Here is a 20,192-nt window from a genome sequence, read left to right as displayed (position 1 = left end):
GACATACTACTCAGGATGTAATACAACATCCATTGAGTGGCAGAATACTTATAAATTCTTAAATCTGAAGATCCCACTTGGCCCCTTGGGCTGAAAGTTTGTATGAAAATTTCATTTCAAAATGACAAGCCCAAATGTGCACAAGAATGGTTTTCTAAATAAAACCCTAGATCATTTTTTATTCATCTTATGTCTAGAATGCCCAGAGGCATATCTCCATAAAAATTTTAAACTTTAAACAAGAGCTCCTTTTGAGTTACAGGGAAACAAAACATTCTGAAAGCAACAGTTTATATTTTTTATTGTGATGTTTACTTATCAAGAGAGGTTGATGAGTTAATTCTCAGTAGAAGTGCTGAATTACGTTAGGAGCAGAAGCCCAATTAATTAAGGATCATTTCCTATTGATTTCACTGTACTACAGATCAGACACAGAGCCCCTGCTATAATCCTATATAAAATATAAATAATAAACAATAATATACTTAGACTAGTTACTGCTGTCCTGATTACCTTTAATTCTCACTGAAGTAACACTTCTAAGATTTTGATGGGAACACCATAAAAGCCAGAATGCCTCTTGAAAGAAAGAGAACAGGAAAAGCCCAGAAGAGGCACTATGCACACACCAGATCTAAGACAGTAGCCAAATGAAGAGGCAGGTTTAGAAAGCAGACAAAAGTGGAAATAAATACATTTGTTTTGGAAAAATCAAAAGGAGAAAACCTGATTTCATGCCTAAAACTGAATAAAAAATTCTACAGAGCACAAAACCTGAGTACATTTGGGATACACACTATGGTCAGACTTCAAGCCCAGATTCAACTCACAATTTCATTATGAGCAGCAAACAAGCCCTGGAAATCTCCTTACTTGACCACTTTGATCAGCATGCTGCATAGCCATGAAGCACCAGGACGTGGATTTTCTCTCTACATGTGCTCATCCATCCTCAGGATCATCCAGAGACCCACGCTGGGGCCTTCAGCCCTTCATGGCCCCACTGTCGACAGCCATTCCACATAAAGCAGGAAAGTAATCAGCTCTGTTGTCCCTGCTCTTATAACGTCATAATGAGAGTTTGTGTGAAGTTTTGTCTCAGTTTGCAGGGAAGTATCACTGAAAGATTACTGCAGAAAGACAGATGTGTTGGGGTCAGTCTGGAAAATATAGCGACTATTACATGTGTTGTCAGAATGCTCTATTAAGAAATTCAGAAAGTTCAGCATTCCTTTGGTACGACCATATTTACTTATAAACAGTGAACACAAAATTGTGTTGTCTGAGAGACAAATACAGAATCAAGTTGTTTCACTACAATTTTCAGATCTGCTTCTATTGGTTCCAGCGCCTGGAGGTATGCTGCCTCTGCTTCCTCTTAAAGCTAAGGTCTCTCAGCCTTGTCTCTGTCTGATGCCTTTCTCAACTTCTTGACTGCTTTCTGCCCCCAAAGCCGACGCAGCAGTATCAAGCCTGTGACCTAGCTTTTGTGTTTGTACTATGTCACTAAAAAGACCACTGGGCCATAAAGATCCAATTTTTGCTAAAGGTTGCCAGGCTAACTACTAATTACTGTCTTGTACATCAGCTTCCCTTTCAGCTCTCACTGTCTACACTGCCTTACATTTTCTTTTCACTTAGCCTAAAGAAATGACAGAAAGCACACCCATAAAGTTTAGCCACATTCACAAGTCATGGTGTTCATCAATATCACACAGAACTGCAATAACATGAAAAATATTTATCTTTACTTAGACTGTAAGACTGGGCAAGTGACTTGAGCTGAGTCCTTATACAAGGCTGAAAGTTGTGAAAAATAATGCATAAAGGTATCAACTTTAGAAAGATCTCTATGTACCTTTATTATCTAAAAGAGAAAGTGAAATCATATCTTCTTGTTATAGCAAGGAGAAAAGGAGAAAAGGAAGATGGGAGCAGTGCTTGGTATGTCTGCAGTCAACATGCACTGAGAGCAGGAGGAGGGCAGGATGGCTAAAATCAGTCTACTGACTCACCAGGAAAGCATCCTCCAAGACCTGAGGGCAGGCTCCTCAAGAAGCAGCAGATATATTAGCAAAGCTCCTGGCTCTTCACCACTGGGCAGCAGTCCTCCCAAGCAGGGATGCAGGGAGTGGGGCTAGCAGCAACGGTCATCTTTGAAAGCCTGTAGAAAGGTACAAAAGAAGAGCAGAAAATGGAAGGTCTTGGAGCCTTTGACTTCTGTACATTAACCTCAGCCTATGCGAGCTTAGACTCAGCAGGAGAACACGTGTAATCACAGAAAATGGCCTTTTCATTTCTTCTACTGGTTACATTTCAGGTTTGCCTAGATAGAGAGCCATGAAGATAGGCTTGACTGGATGAGGCCATTCTTTGGCCTCAGTAACAAAAGGACTCAAGGAAGTGATCAAATCCAGTAAAGAAAGCATTTTAAATGCTCATCAATTATTTAAAATGATACATTATGTGAAAATAATCATTCCAGATCTGAGAGCATGTGTACTAAATGTGAACATGACACAGGAGGAGCTGCGTTTTTCATGGGGAGAAGTGAAATCTGGGGGGAACTAATTGCTGTCTTCAGCTACCTTTAAGGGGGTTGTAGGTAAGAGAGCCAGACTTCTCAGTATCTCACACTGAAAGGATGAGAGGTAATGACTTAATTGGAGCAAGGGCAATTATAAGTGGATGCAAAGAAAAACATTCTTCATGGTGAAGCTGTTCCACCACTAGAGAAAGTTCCCTGAGAGGCCTAGGGATCTCCGTCCTTGGAGTTTTTCAAAAAGCTTAACTTTTTCTACAATGTGGGGCTCATAAGTCAAACAAAAAACTCAAATTGAAGTTGAGACAATTCATGGAGGAAGGCTGTAGACATGTGTCCTGTTTCTGCTGCCACTGACGTATTTGTCCCCTACCCTCCCCTGCTTCTTTTCACCACACTTCAGGGTGCCATGGATGCATCAGCATAAATGCAAAACACAGCCACTCCCCAGATCCATCTACCTGAGTTAAAAGTTTTGCATGGTTTAGCCTATTTTATGTTTCAGTGTCTGCTGAAAGGGTAACACAAAGTTGAGCAAAGTACATTTTCAACACCCTGGTTAAGAGGGTATCTATCATATGCCTGACCTCCAAGGGCATAAACACAGGTTTAGGAACAACTAGATTCAGGGAGATAGACATTGCTGTAGTTTATATTTGTTACTGTTCTTTCCAACTAGTAATAAATAAAAACCCCAAAAGGCATCGTTTTGGATAGACACAGCAGGAGCTCGCTTCACTGAAAACAAGGCAGGAGCCTTACCTGCCAACATGCCATTACATAACTCCCTCCATACCCCCTAGTTGCACAGAAGGAGCACAGCATCAATATGAAAATGACCTGATATGCAGGTGCCCACACCCGGAACAAGGACCAGGATCCAGAGATAAATGTTGGAGCACGAGCAGGACAGGAGGCCCATGCAACCTGCACTAGCACATTGAAACCTGTTCAGTGAGTGCTGGCTGCCTGCAGCAGCGACCCACCTGCAACACGATCCTCGGCTGGGGCAGCTTGGTAAAGGACAGCACCATCCCCTCAATCCAGCTCATCCTTCAGTGTTGCAAACAAAAACATCATGGAGATAAAGTCCAAGTCACCAACGCAAGTAAAAAGGGGAGGAGCTAAAAAGACAAATGTCAGCTTCTGCACAGTGTGAATTCATAGTCATAACTATTTTTATTATTATTAGCCTAGTAACTATGTTAATGAGCAATGTAAATAAATACAATTACAAAAATAATCTAAAAATTCAGTGCATAAACAGCAGTTACTCAAGGTTGCTTAATAATTCATTTTACTCAGTTTCAGAGTAACTTCCACCAGAAAAAATAACAAAAGACCACAAAAAAAACAGAACCCAGAACACCACTGTGTGTGCTGTGAACTCCTGTTCCTGTGGAGTCTTTAATGTTTTGGAACATGATATACAGCAGACATAGTATTTTATCAGGTTTTTTCATACATTTGTTTTCCTTAACCTGTGTTTCCATCCAAGCAAATTTTTGTCAAAGCAAGCCTCGAGTTTTTGTGAGAGAAAAATCCTCATGGTAGCAAAAGAAAAGAATGTGACTGCAGAGCAGGGCAGTTGGCATATGCAGGACATATACCGTAGCCGGGACATCCAGCCTGCGGGGTGTTTATGCCTACCGAGGCTGGGCACTGAAATGGGGACTCCAAACCCAGGGCACAGGAAGCCCCTCTGCAAACCCTGGCTGCACTTAATCGATCTATGGGCAAAACTGGTACATTCACACAAGAGCTTGCTCACCTCAGGCCTCACTTGTGATGCCATTGGCTGTATGAATGCCCTTAGCTTCACTATTTCTTTTTCTTTTAAAATCTGTACATTTGTCCATGTGATGGAAAATAAAGTAGGACACAGTTAAGTCTAATGTGTTTCTCTTAAACCTCACCACAACTACATGTTTTTTCCATTGCAGCAGATAATATTACAGAGTTGGTCATTTTCCATAAAAAAAAAAAAAAAAAAAAAAAAAAAAAGCAAATTTTCAATCACTTAAAAATTGTTTCAACTTTTCCAACAGTACCTTCTGAGTGCAAAGTAGCCATACAGCATCTCATAACATATGTGATAGTGTGTTATATCAAATGGTGCTCATTTGGAACAAGCATAGATTGCAACACAAAGACAAGGCAAAATAAATAAGAAATGAAAGGAAAAATAATAATAGTGCGAGGTAGTTTTTTTTTTTTACCCCTCAGAGTTCAATTTAGACACAGTGGTTATTGATTTAATTTCACAGCACAGGCCCAAGGTGATAAAAGATAGCACAGTATAATATACACATAACAAGGGAAATAATGGAAAAATAGGAAAGTGGTTTTCTTTAACTAGTCTCATTTTGCTACTACATTGTTGCCCACATTGATCCTTTTTATTTATTAACAAATAGTAAAGTAGATTTTTTAAGAGGGAGGAAAAGAAAAATTAATTTTGAAATTTTAATACTGTGGATGGTTGAAAAGTTTCTTGTGAAACTTTACAAGAAAATTAACTTTCAAACTAATCCTTTCTCTTAGAAGTGTTTCTTTTCCATGGCAGAGAGTTGATTTTTTTTAAAACTGGAAAATATAAAGGTGGGGAGATGAAAAAAAGATTAAGCCAAAATCAAAAGGGATTTTTAAAAATATGAGTTATTGCAACACCTCATAAAAGTTGTATTTCAGATAGCTTATATTCCTTTTCCATCTACGCCTCTGCAGCGAGCTTCCCAGTTGAACAGTATATCCTCTCACACATGGGACTCTGGGGCAGCTCCCTGGGCTGCCAGAGCTCCAGTCAGAGTCATGCTGTCCCAAGGGAAAACAAGGAACCACACATCAGAACCATAACTCTGTAAGATACAGTGGAAAACTTTTTGATTGAAATAACTGATTATCAGATTCAAGTTTTACTTAATTCTACCTCTTTCCCCCCCCCACTCCCCCCTTTTCAAATAAAAGAGATCAATGGCAAAAAGAAGCATTTTCTCACTGTAACAGAAGGAGCCTGAGTCAACGCTGGTCATTTTTTTTTTTTTCTTGTTACTATTTCTTTGGTAGCGTGGAGCCCTGAACCACAGGTGGGGAGATAGGATCTACACCTGGAAAAGATGCACAAATTTACAAACTTAAAGCCTGCCACAGATCATTCAGTCTGTTATGGATCAGTAGTTTCCCAAGGTTTACCCATCCACTAAGCAGCAACTGCTGCAGTACCTGTTTCCAGGAGGAATTTTGAAACACTAAGGTAGTTGAAGCATTATGGCAGCAGGATTGCCTTCCTGGCACCTACACAGACAGCTGGCTCTGACTTGGTTCCTAATGCTTTACATTAACATCAATTCCCTGGTTTTGAAAGATCTGCTCTTTCAAGCATAGGTGGAAAAAAAGATGTTTTTTAAAAGCCCTGCTTTTCATAGCAGAAAATCCTACAAGCTACCATGTTTAGCTTAGCTTATGTTCCATGTTTTACAATTTTTATTTAAATTGCCCATAAGCCCTCTCCCTAGAAGAAGGTGGACAAATGGTCCCATCGCGTTTTATACAAACCCCTTCAAGCACGATTTGGAAACTGTCCCAACTCTGACACTCAGTGTAAACACCAACATATTTTTTGATGTTTTTCCATCCAAATTCAGTAGTACAGCATGAACTTGCCTCAAATAATAATAACACAGAGCAACTCCCCCAGGGTGTAGATAATATATGTAATCACAAGAGTCTCTGCCTATTCAAGTTAACACTTCTTAACAACAGATGTAATCTTCAGTGAAACCAAGCTTTTACAAATTGCTGTTAATATGAATCACGTTTAACTTGTCTAAGTATCTCTTCTAAAGAGCTTATGTTTTCCCTAGAGTTATTTAAATTAGGAAATCTTAACCACTAATTGAATATGAACTTTAATATCTGAGCAGGTCATCTTCACTTCTGAAATGGAGGCTGAAGGACTTCACTGCTCAGACTAAGTGAGGTGAACATGTCTGACTTACTTTGCATAAAATCTTCATGATATGGTAAAGGTTTGATGGGCACTGTTTCAACAGGTCTTGGGGGTGAGGAGTATCAGGTGATGCTTTCAGACATCTCCCAACAGCTCAAGGTGGTATGTCACTGCCATACAACATGTCAGGTCATGCATTCATTTTCACTGTTCAGGCATGTGATGAATTAGAAAGGACTTCAGTTCAAGAGCTTGTCTACTTTTTTTTTAAATGCACTGAATATATGCTACATTCAAACATCATTAAGATTTATAAACTACCTGTTGCACATATTTTCAGAACAGAGAAAAGGAGGCTTATTGCTTTTAGGCCACCAGATCATTGCTGCATGTCAGTGCAGGTATTGAATTTGGTCTAATATTTTAAAAGTCCTCCAAAGCAACAGACCTTTATATCTCCTAAGGATTTTGCAGACAGTTCAAAACTGTACTTTAGTATTTTTATACAGTGATAATGGTTCAAAAAGCCATTTTGTACTGTTAATTGCATTCTATTTTGGTGGAGTAAATTTAGAATATACATATTTAACCAGACATAATGCTGCCAGAAAAGTACTTAATCAGCAGATGAATGTACATTGAAACAAAAGCTGTGAGCACATTTATCCAGTTAGGTGTGAATATTGCCATAATGGCTCTAATGGAGGGTAGGGAAATGGGGCAGCAAGGAAGAGAAATCACACAAAGCATCACTAATCCCATAAATGCAGAAAAAGGAAAGATAACAAGCACAATATTAACTTAAAACTCATAATGTTCCTTTTTTTTTTTTTTTTTTTTTTTTTTTAAAGTTAAAGGATAGTTTTGCTGCAAAAGCAAGTTTCTCTTCTTTAACTCAGGTAGAACTGTGAATGCATACTAAGCCTTCCAGCTGGAGTTGGACTTTCAGCACAGTATATTTCAATTTCAATCCAATTCAAATCAAACCCAACTGTGTTCCCCCGATCACCACCAGTTTTCCTCAATACAGAAACTTGATTTTTTTTTCAGAAGTATCAATACATTTTGGTTTTATCTTCCTATAACACAGTGAGATATACATGCATGGTAATTGTGCAGTTTCTATATATCTTTTTGATTTTCCACCTGAAGGGCAAGATACTATAATCAAGAATGGTAGATATGATATTTCCTCATGTATTTAAGACAAGAGGTGGAAGACTGTACACAAGCTATATATGTGGTTGCTTCACAAACCCTTCCCTAAAGGTCACCTTCTGGCACCTGTGATGGAAAGAGGTAGGTTTGGCATAGGGAGAACTACTGGGGTTCAAAGATATAGCAGAGAGAACAAGGCAAGCAGGGCTCGCTATTTCAGCCCCAGCATCACAACAGCAGCCAGAACAGACTCTTGCAAAGATAAACTCCTGCAGGTGAAAAAGGGATACCTTTTACTAAGGGCTTTGAGTAGCCTGTGCCAGGTCACAGTGGCTGAGTTGCTCTCTGTTCAACCAACTTTATTACAAGACAGGTAGAAAGGATTCACCTTGCAAGAAGTGAAGTAAAAAGCAAAACAAAAGTCAATGTAAAAGGAGATCTGTCCTCAAAAAGACTATCTTTGCTTTTGAAGTTGCTTTGTTCTCCATTGGGCTTGTGTAAAACAAAACCTGAGAAATGCAAATACTTCCAGTATGCTTGCTTGAAGGGACGGTACTTTGGCAGCAGTAGGTCTGTCCCAGTGCCATGGCTGCTCAGGACTGCCCCTGGCTCAGGATCCCACTCTGCTGGTACCTTAAGCCTCCTGGTTCAGTCAGTAGTAGGAGCTGGGCAGCCCAGGGAGAAAATTGCTTTGGGAATCTGAAAAAAACCTGAAGGAGGGTTGAAGTGAGAGCTGGGAGCTCTCAGTTCCTGCAGGTCTTGGGTCTGGTGAGGGACTACTCCGAGACTTAGACCCAACCAGGCCATGAGGAACTGGCTAGACAGCTGCAGGGAACCCGTCAGACTTTCTGACTGGCAGACAAGAGGCAAAATGAAAATACATTTCATAGAATCATAGAATACCAGGTTGGAAGAGACCTCAAGGATCATCTGGTTCGACCTTTCTTGGCCAAAGTACAGTTGAGACAAGATGGCCCAGCATCCTGCCCAACTGAATCTTAAAAATGTCCAATATTGGGGGATTCACTACTTCCCTGGGGATGTTATTCCAATGGCTGATTGTTCTCATTGTGAAAAAATATCCTTTTGTGTCCAGTCAGAATCTCCTCAGGAGTAACTTGTACCCATTACGCCTCACCTTTTCTGTGTGACTCCATATAAAAAGGGAACCTCCATCTTCTTTGTAGCCACCCTTTAAATACTGGAACATGGTGTTACTGGAATATTTGGCTTTCATTAACTTGTCTATCAAAAAAAAACAGCCGCTTGTTAGAAAGACTGACCTCTTCTCTGTGTTGCAGAACTCAATGTGAAATACACAAAGTCATGGATAGATATATACATAACATATGCACCCATCCCCAGAGGAAGACAGTCATGAAGGGCAGCACATATGTTCAACAGCTTTGCAAAAGTGTAGGAAAAGGAAGGGGAAAAAAAACCCTAATTTCCCCAATTTCCTCACAGGAGTCACTTGCTTTTTTACCCCCACAATGGCTAGAGTCAAAAGCTAGACTACATTTCTTTTCTCTGATGTACACAACAGAGATTCCCATGATGCAACTTCTCCTTACCTTCACAGAAGAGGTCTTTTTCATAGATGTATCACTCAACCAGGAGATGATGAGACACTGTGGCAACATTTTTTTTTAATCCAAATATATCTGTAACTTATAAAAACATGAAGTTTCCAGAAAATGGGGGGAGGGAGGCGAGGGGGGGTGAAATTTGCAACATTTTTTGTACTAAGAAAATCTACCTTCAAGGCACCTGTAATTAAAACAGCTGCATATAATCCTCCCACATTTGGTAACTTTACAGACACACAGAATTGTACAAGGTAACAATTTTCAGAGAGCAAAACATTTTCTGACTCTGTATAACCCACAGTCATACACCTTCTTGAATGCTGCTTCCAGCCACTCTGTCTATTAACAAACTACTATAGGCATAACTGTTAATTATACATAATACTAAGGTTGCCCAACACATTCCATTTTGAATGTGTTTTCAGCTGCTAATGGCTTTGCCAAACTTTAATGTTCTATGCCATTGTCTGCCTCAAGTTAATTAGCTCTGTAAAGTATAGAATACAAATATAACACGCCATGTACTCGCAGAGCTTTGCCCAGATTAGAAGAAATTATAAATGATTAATTGAAAAAAATCCAGTTATCCATGTCATGTTTTGATGAGCGGATCTGAAATATGGCAGGAGGTAGTTTTTGTGTTAAAAACGTACTCATTGGTGTTGCTCTGAAAATCTGTATCACATCAACCATCTTAAAAATTTTGTACATTTTCCCTTACCCTCCATATCAACATGCTTATTCTTAGGAAAAGATACTTATAGTTTAGCAACTCAAGTCCCAACAATGGGCTACTGCGAATTAGCCAATATGCACAAATTTGGCAGGGAAGATTTCATCTTGTGCTCTTCTGCTTAAATTTCTTCTGGACTGGGGCAGTGGAGAGGAGGACAACAGGGAGATCCCAATGTCAGCAGTAACAAAACAGATGGACAGGGGCTGATATTAGGGACACTGAGTACAGACTGGGAAGTGGAGCCTTACAACAGACAACTGGGAAGAGAGAGAAACCAGGAGAGTGGAGGAGGGGTGAGAAGTTGTTTGGTGGCCATCAAGAGACAGACTGGGAGAGAGATGGAAACCAGGAATGAGCAGGATAGCTGGAAGCAAATGAGTGGTGGATAAATGGAGATGAGGAAAGAGAAGGAGCCCAGGAGTCAGGGCTCTGCTCGATAGGACTGAGAACAAAGGCACGGGCACACTTGCAGTAAGTTTCACCTGGGTCTCCCGCAGCACAGAGGTCCTCTAATGAGTGATGTACAAGCCGTGAACTGACAGAGACAAAACTAGAGAAAAACAGGGTTGAATTGTGTGTTGCAATTATACTACAGCTATTAGTTACACAGATGAGGCAGCACGGCCAGGAGCCTGGAGTCTGTGCAATGCACACAGCTTCTTGGTGGTAGCTGCTTCCTGGCCCTGGTGTCTGAACTAGAGGGGCAGAAGCTTGTTTCTGACATTCAACTCTCCTCATATTCCGTCTCTGGCCAGACACTTGTGTTGGATGGGTTCCTGTTGAAAACACTTGCATTTTGGGAGCTTGTATGTTGTTTAAATGCTGGAGGTGGATTACAAAGAAGGAAGGACTGGTTAGAATGTTTTGAGGTGTGGGAAGAAGGAAGTTGCTAAGAGAAGAGACTAATTTGAGCTCCTAAATGTCTCATTACTTGCTCATGCATATTCTTAGTCCAAGGTTGAGAAAGAAATCGCTGCATATCCAGCCCTAACAGCAACTTAAAACCTGGACTGTACATTGTTTCTTTCCTTCTCGGTGAGGAGGCAGGAGATCATAAAAGATTTTTAGGTTGGGGCTCTGTTACTTCAGCTGTGACCTGAGCTATGCATGCACACATTGGGAAAGATGCTCCTGCATGTGCTCACGTTTTCAGTTGTGGATGCACAGGAATAAACAGGCTCTTCTTATGTCCTTTAATCCCTCAGGCCAGATGAGCACAGATAAAAACTGTCATAGCCTTGAGTGCAATCTTTTAGTACTTAGACAGCATATCTGAAAGAATATGGTAAATAGGGAAAGAGAAAAGACATAACTTGTTCCAAAGAAATAACACTCTTCATTTCCTTCCCACCTCCCCCTCAGCCATCCGCTTCATGAAACAAGTGAGTAAAAAATCATGATCCAGAGGGTAATGGCTTGCTACGAGAGGCTCCCAGGTCCACTGCAGGCATGCTATGGTTCAAACCATAGCTCTTGCTCAGCACTGATATCTGAAACCTTATCTTTGTAATCTGTGTCTTGGCTGTGGAGTTCTCTGCTCTAATTATTCTGCATGAGTCTCTCCTCACAGCCTGAAACAGGCTTTCTAAGGGCTGAGACCACTGAAACAGAAGATTTACAGAGGAAGGCAATGCTGGTTGCATTCTGCAGAACCTTGAATAAGAACCAAAAGACTCTTCCAAATCTTAGGAGGGAAGTTTCCCTCTGCTTTAAGGATTACTCACTTCCTGGTACACTGAAGCTGAAGGATTAAGTAACTTTTCCCAAATAGAGAATGTATCACACCCAATCACAGACACACACACACACACACTGCTGCCTTCCTAAGTGAAGCATTTGAGGGGCAAAATGAGATTACAAATTTAGGAGTATAATGAGATCAAGTTAAATTCACACCATATCCCTGCCTAGGCACAATCTATATCATTAGAAAGGATTAATTTTTTGTTGTAGTTTCTAATTTCATTATACCTTTTGTCACAAGAATGATTTATCAGACTTTCAATACTTAATGCTATACATTTTGTAAAATATTACATTATGTTCTAATATAGTACCTTCACTTGACTTTTCCAGTATTCTGTATTTTCATTAGCTGGTATCCACTCACTCATGCAGTACCACTCAGCACAGATATAAATAGAAAGACCAGCCAACCAAACCACACAATATTGAAAAGGTCAAAGTAGTATACTACATTACTGTAATTTAGAGAATTCTATTCACAAAATATTAAAACTTTGATACCTTATTTATGTGACAACGAAAGTAATGAAAATAGAAGGCATGGCAAAATGACCATATTATTACCAGAAATCATTGGGAGATTGAGCGACTGCAAACCCCTCAACATTATTATCTTTATAGCCTAATATATATTCATGTTATTCTTTGGGTACTATATCTCATATGCTAAGTTTCTGTGTCTCTCACCAGAAAGACAACGGTCTGATCACTACTTCTTTTGATCCTTTTTAAATACAAATATCTAAGAAGCTCTTAAGGAACACCCATAAGCATTTTGTTGATTCACAGCCCTCTTTTAGCTAATCTGTAAAGAAATTTAAACAGGAGAAAAAAAATGTGAAAATGAAGCTAAGGATTATAATTACTGACTCCTTCCTGCCACCAAGAGAATAAGAGAATTACGGTCTTGCCCTCAAAGTCTATGGAAAGGATCTGTTTGAACTCAGTGGCTGTGCCACCGTACCTGAGCATGCAAAAGTACTTTTAGAGTGGCTGTGAGCACAGGCTGTTCTGCAATGCATCCATCCTGCTGCCTCTACAGACACCCATGGCTGCATGGGAAAATGTATGTGTCCTGACAACTGTGTGGTCCGCCACCTCTTTTCCCACAGCCCAGGATTTCTGAGAAAAACATAATGCAGAAACACCTACAAATCAGCAGTTACCTCCCCAGGCCCAGGCCCAGTCAGATGTCGGATGTGCTCCTTGCATCACTGGTCCTGGTACCCAACACTGTTTGATGCTGCAAGAGTCGCTGGCCAATGTCAGTCAGACTCTGTATCAATTCACCTCCAGCCATGCAATTTTACCCAAAGAACACGAAGTACATCTGTGCTCTTCAAGACTAAAAGAACTCTCCCAGAGAAAGCAGTCATGGCCCACATCAGATAATACTCATGACTCTACAGGTTCACAGAGTAAAAGTGGATGTTTTTAAAATGGTCTGCAAAAAAAAAAGAAGGAGCAATATAAAAGGGGTGGGGCAACGAGAGAGGGTATCAGCTAGGCTTTTTAAGATAGCTGGAGGAGAACTGTGCTTAGTACACAGTCCATAGTGCACTCTCCAATATGCTCAAAACCACCTTCAGCCCCTGGGCAAGTTCAGGTGTCCATAATCCAGCAGGCTGGAGAAGATGTGCTGGAAGCTGACCTGCTTTCTCCCAGTATAGACAGTAGGCTAATCTGAGGCGATCGGTATCTAGCCAACATATGTTTGATTAGATCCTGGCATTACAGAGTTCTGTAGATTTGGAGAATCAATAATAATGACATTTCATGGGACTTAATTAATGGAATCGTAATTAACTGAATGGATAATTGAGAAGTAAACTCAACCAATATTAAAACAACAGTAATTGGTGACCTAATTTCTGTCTTACGAGTCTCATTTTCTTCCATGAGAGAATACCCCTTTCCCAGTGAGTAAGGGTGGATGCCAGGATAACTCTTTTTGAAGACTATTCATGATTTCCAGTTTGAAACACCACAGTCCCAATAACACATTGCAAGATTTCCTAGTGTCAGGCTGGAGCTGATGTGGCATCTCTCTCTCTCCCCCACTGAGTCCCTGTTAAGAGATCAGAGAGGTTGGACTACAGAAAAGCTGCAGCGTCTGCAGGCAGTACAGCTGAATAGCCACATTCAACCTGCTGATGTTAGTTAAATGCTTATATGGCAAAAACAGCCTGTAGCTTCTACTTTTCATACATAAGACTTGAAGTTTGTTTTTTTTTGTTGTTTGGTTTTTTTTTTTTTTTTTTTGGAGGGGGGCATGCTGGTGGTGTTTTGAGGGGATTTGGGGTTTTTTTTGGTGGGTTGTTTTTTGGTTTGGTGCTGTTTGTAGTTTTTTTAGAAAAGTACATGATAAGACCTTGTTTGACGTCTTGTCTACAGAAAAGTAACGTTCTAGTAAAAGCGATGAAGCTTCCTCCCCTGACAGTCACACCTCCAATATAGATGCTATTATTCCAATAGCAAGGTTGTGCACACTGCTAACCAGTTTATTGAGGAAGTAATTATATTCTACTTGCGTTACACAATTTTCCATCTAGCTAGAAAACTAAGGCTATTCTCTTATGACTGACTAAATGTCCATAAGTAATATCAGCAAGTAATTTGTCAGGAGGGAGACTAATAAAACAAAACAAACAAACAAACAAACAAAAAAAACACAAATGAAAAAAAAATAAAAAAGCAAAACCAAAAAACCAAACACCACCAGGCTTTATCTTTGTCAGCAAAGGTTACCCAGGAGAGAGAGAGCGAGGGAGAAGTGAAGTAGCACATCTCCTGGCTGATCTGTGCCTCCCGCAGACTCCCACCCCGAGCTGGTGCCTTGGCACTGTGCTGGTGAGGCTCTGGTCCCTCTGGCAGAGCAGGTGGATGTGGGTGGCGTGCTCCACCGTCCTCCTACTCCCAACAGATTTGCTGGTACTGGGGGCGTAGAAAGCAAGCTCCACCTGAACAAACTGAACCCCTTCACTTTTGGGATGATGGCTGGAGGGAAGGAGAGAACACCTTATGGAATTCTGATTTGGATTTTATAACATATGGAAATTGGTCTGTGAGAAAAGTGAGAAATATTTAGAAACAGTTGGAAAGGCTGTCATTGAAATTTATCCTGACTATGTCTAAACATGGAAAAGGACAACAGAAACCAACGTTAACTTAAGAAAAATGTAAAGAGAACCGACTATGCAACAAGCAGAAGGCTTATTTCTTTTTAAGTATAAACAATCTGGTGAGGAGGAAGAAAGGCAGAACTATAAAAATAAGCCAAGGCAAGTAAAAAATAATGAGGGTAAAAAAAAATAATAAGACTGCATCAGTTTGCAGAGATTTTTCTTGTACAGCAGTCTCCAAATATAACTTTTTTAAGGGAGTAACCAGACAAAATATTTCTGTTCCAAAATATCATAGTGGAGAATGGTATAAAAGGAAGATGTACTGGGGGAAGGGGATAACCTTTAGCTATGGACAAGCTTGTTAGACACCTTCCTTGGGAGACTAATCTTTCTAGACTTTCTAGACAGAGTCAGTGGAAAGAGATGCTAGCCTCCACAGGGCAATTCAGTTCCCCTAAATGCAGGTGGTGTGGACACCTTATTTACAGTAAGGATAAAGACTATAACAAATGACAAAACATGGGCCATTTTCTTCAAGTTTTGACTGTTTGGAGGCCTGGGATAAATTACAGATGGAACAAACATTACTGCCTTCCAGGGAAGTTAAGTAAATGGGTGTGAGGACACAGCACCCTTGTTTGATCCTTCTCTCTTTTTTCTGTTTATTATGTGCAGCATTGGGTACTAAAACCCTGTCTTCCCACCCATTCTCTTTGTGGGTTTTTCCTCCCCTTAGCTCTGTAATGTTTCTTTTCACTCCAGTGCCATGGGCAGTCATGGGCAAAAGGAGTTCCCAGGCTGCAAGATTGCAGATGTGCAGGGCACCCCCTGCTCAGCCCACAGATTTCCTTCCCCACTGCTGTTTTCTACTGGTGGAGAGATCACAGCCATAGCGAGCAACCCTTTATCCAGAACAATAACTCATTTACACTTGCGTCTGAAGTGTCCCTTGCACAGCAAGTCTCTAATACCAAGGTAGAAATTTTGTTCCCAGGGAACTCTTAATAAAGGCTGTATTACAAAGATAGTGGGAAAATTAGTGTGGAGGCAGCCTAAGAAAATATTTGAAATATCAATATTAGCAATGACTATAATCAAGGGTAAAGACAGAAATAGAGAATGTAATTGCTTCTAGTTTGAACACCATAGTATTTACCCACTTTTCATAGATGCCAAATAGGCAAGATTATCTAAATTTTTAAATGAGTTTATCTGTGAACAATTGGCTGAATTCACTGACAGAAAAAGTAATGTAAGATGTTGAATGTATAGCATACTTACTATAGAAACACAATGACAGGGAATGCTGTTCTTACTGTATATAGTTGCTGAATCTAACAGTATAAATTCAATGCAAAGCCTGAGTTACTTTTCCACAATTGTACCTTGGAGAGGCAAAGCAACCTGAACTGACCCATATTTCCTTTAAAAAGAAGTTTCATTTTAAAAGTGTGTATGTATATAAATTCCAGGAAAATTATAGGATTCTTCTGTTTTCCTTTCTTCTCACACTATATCTGAGACCACAAATTTCTCTTCCCTTTGTTTCACTTTTCCTTTTAGGACTCTGACAGAGCTGCAGTTTGATTTAAGAGGCCAACTCATTGCATTTATTTACTCTAAGTCTATGACCTAATAACTTTTCATTGTGCAACTACTTAGAAATAGCTAACCAGAAAAATGAGTACATTTATGCTAATATTCCCAGAAGTATATAAGCAATCCTTTACTTAATGTTTTTTTCAGACCCAAACTTATTCACTAGTTACTCATAATCCTTTCCGACTGAAGACAGGAACCACATCACATGCTGTATTTTGCTACCTGCTGCAATAGAGAATTTCTGTAAATGATTGCAATCAGTGTGCAAACCACAGTTTATTTTTGTTAAAAATTTCTCAATAGAACTTCAATATTGCTTACAAATTTCTGCAAAAATAAATTGAAGAATTTGAATTAATAACATATTGATTTGCTGACAATATTTGTCAGGTTTTAGCTATTTCTGAAAAAAAAAAATGGGAAAAGCAGAAATATTCATTGAATAATGCATGCTTTGTAGTGTATTACATCAATTTTTCAAATCTCCCTGACTTGTACTAAAGCAAGCACACCCGATGTTGAAGAAATGTGGTGTTGCCTGGGCTTCATTGTATACGTGCTGAAGTACCATCCTGATTTAAGCGATTCTACAACATACAAGCGAAATGTACCTGACATAGCAGGAAGATGCCAAATTTGGACTGATAATGCAACACATTTATATAGCAAAACATGGACTTGAGCAAAACTATGTCAGGCTAGAGCTGACAAATGAGAAAAAGGAACAAACATGGAACAGAGTTAAAATACAAGTGAAACTCTTCATGACTGAGGCAAATTCACCCAACAATCACTACTATCATTTTTCAATTTGTTCATACAGAGAATATTTAAATAATCTCATGGTGTTTCCCTCCCATCCTTTCCATTGCTCTCTCCCTCCTCTTGCTAGCTTTCTCACATTCATATTTTTGTTTCTTAAAGTCAATTGTGAGACATCTTCCTACATGCATGTATAAGGCCACAGTAAATACTGCACACTAAAAGATGAAACAATGATCTGTTTCCTATAAATATCTCGACCAGCTGCCATCAGGAAGGCAAGGGAGAGAGCTCTTCTACTTTGCAAGTAAGAGTTCCTGGTGAGGTGACATATTTTTCTGTTTCTTTAAGTTAAGTGTATTTGTTATTTACACTAAATCCATCTGCTATGACATCCTACCTGCCCAATAGGACGATACAGTTAAAACACATTAAAAACACATTAATGTGTCTTTCCATTCTGTGACGTGTTAATAGTTCAAAGAACTATTAGGATCGGCCTGTCAGGCATACACAATAGAAGAATTGCTGGGTAAGCATGAACATACACTGCACCATAATTCATAAAAGAATACCATTAACATATAGCAATACAAGTAGACATAAAAAAAAAGATCAACATATAACCCTAGTTTTTAGCCCTTCCCATATTTTTTGTCCTTTCAGCAACTAAATTCTTTGGAGCTAGCAACAGCAAGCTAGGCTAAAAAAAAAGCACCTGTGAATCAGTGGCCACCCGTGAATCAAATTTTTTTCAAGGGCTTGGAAGGGAGATAGAACCATCTATGGGAGCAGACATATTCAATGTACAAGCAAAACCTGGTTTTGCCTGTAAAAATTAGGTAGTTGCCAAAGTTAGCTCTGTTCTCATTAGCACAATCATCTACTTGAGCACATATGTAGAAGGCTATAGTGTATGACTGGTATGCACTTTGAGGGAGACATATAATTATTTCGTTTTTTATATATTCAGAAACAAAAAGAATAAAAATGTTTTAAAAAATCTGGACTTACCTGCCCCACTGAAGCAAATCTTCCATTTGGTGAGTTTGTGTTATTTGGCCTTTGCTTCAGTAAGATGGATGTTTAGGGAAGGAAAATGACACTGTCCATGTAGAAGAATGAAAAAGAAAAAAGTACTGTTAAGAGCTTGGCAAAATGTACAAATATATTTCCTTTTAATGTCATATACATATCAGCTCTACTAGTCATACACACATATCTTAATGGGCATGACTATATTTTCCTCTTGACTTTGCTATCAGTGCGTTTCTTACCACATTTATATCTTTCTTAAAAATACACATAGGGAAGTGAAAGGTCTTTTATGATTGGATGAGAGGTTCCTTCGCAAGTTATCTTTGTCCACGTGTCTAAAAGCCATACAAAAACTGGCTCAGTACATGCTTCAATCTTTCATACTTGTTTTGCTGAATCCCTATCACTTCATATTTAACTGCATGTCTTCTAGCTGTTGTCATTGACACACCCTCCACACTGCAGGTTGCTGCAGGACATATCGTGCTTGCCGACAGGCTCTCCACGAAGGAAATCCTCATAATCAGCTGGCCAACATATGAAGCTGCATTTGACTGCAGGGCATAGAATGAGGGAACTGTACTTACGACAAAGGAAATCAAAACATATCCTCCATACAGTTTTGTGGAGAAAGAGGGGGAGAGGGAAAGAAGCACCAAAACCCACATCTCTATCAGAACACAATGAAAAGAAAAATAAATAATTTCTAAAGGCTTGAGGTTGAAAAGCACGGAGTTCCAAAATCCCAGAGGTCAATGGAAGCTGAAAGCATTTGGCATCCATTTGGACCAGTTCTATTATTTCAATACACTATTCAAGACAGCATTGCTCTCTTACCAGATTCAGCATATATTTTCTAGCACCCAGAAGAAATCAGTGCTAGCTGCAACAATAGTATTTTGGGGATGTCATTAGTAACCATTGCTAACTGCTAAACACAAATCAGAGACAGTCTTCAGAGACTGGTTAGCACACCATTTCCACATGCAGCTTGATAAAGACAGAAAATGATTCAGTCTGTTGCAACATTCTCCACAAGGACTACAGAAGTGAATTTAAGACAATAACAGGTAAACAGATGATTCAGGAAGCACTCGAATTTAGACATACCATATTGAGGTAAGAGTTCAGATCTTTTCCTTGTTCAGTTTTTTGAGCTCAGGCTCCAGCTCTGCTGAACTATCAGGCTTTGTCTTCTGCTGTGAAAGGGCAACATCACTGAAGTCAAGAGACTATCATCTGCAAAGAAAAAGTCAGAGTTACAAATTCACACCAAGACCCACAGTCCAAAATGTTTTGTGTATTTCAAAGGGGGCTGGAGCCCATTTACAGTGATTTTTAATAGGGATAGAACACCTGCTCCCTTGACAGACAGCACTAACAATACATACTACAAAAATAGTAGTGATTCACAAATAACTCAGTAACACTTAATTAAAGTATCTACATAAAAGAAAAGAACATCTCTGTGATATGAAACGTATTTAAGCTTACTAAATAACTCATCCTTTCTGAAAACACAGCTGATCTATTAGCACAGCCTTATTTTACGGTTTCATCCAGCAGGCAGAATTCATGGCATACCCAACCGCCTCTTTCCAAAACACTCTATTGCATACCTTCCCTCTAAGCTTTCTGGAAATGTGCCCAGGACTCTCCATTCACAATTTAAGAGGTTTTCTTAGGCACTGTTTTACTCTTCAATGTGTCGGATTTATGTATCCACTCATAACAATATCCTGTTGTCTTATGTAGTATGTTCACTCTGAAGAGCACTTCTGGAAGTTCCCCATTTGTCAAATCATCGACAAGCTTTCTATGAGGTTCCCAAATAGAACAGTAATGAATCTGGGAGCAAGAGTGTGCATTTAATACTTCTCATTGTATTATAATATTTTACCAGTTCACCCTCAAAAATCTACAACAAAAAAGACTGAAGACTAAA

General features: G+C 39.5%; 1 long non-coding RNA gene across 1 annotated transcript; it reads right to left on the bottom strand.

Moving 5' to 3' along the window:
• Nucleotides 1–2,084: 2,084 nt before the first annotated feature.
• On the bottom strand, nucleotides 2,085–5,649 carry LOC116960825. Its single transcript, XR_004406614.2, has 3 exons — nucleotides 5,541–5,649; nucleotides 3,529–3,666; nucleotides 2,085–2,164 (listed from the first exon to the last, which is right to left on the bottom strand). It is a non-coding gene; the product is annotated as an uncharacterized LOC116960825 (long non-coding RNA).
• Between the last annotated feature and the right edge of the window lie 14,543 nt (nucleotides 5,650–20,192).

The sequence above is a fragment of the Tyto alba genome, unplaced genomic scaffold (genome assembly GCF_018691265.1).
Source record: "Tyto alba isolate M040663 unplaced genomic scaffold, T.alba_DEE_v4.0 Super-Scaffold_16, whole genome shotgun sequence".
Lineage (NCBI taxonomy): Eukaryota > Metazoa > Chordata > Aves > Strigiformes > Tytonidae > Tyto > Tyto alba.
This window is presented reverse-complemented; position numbering and strand designations above follow the sequence as displayed.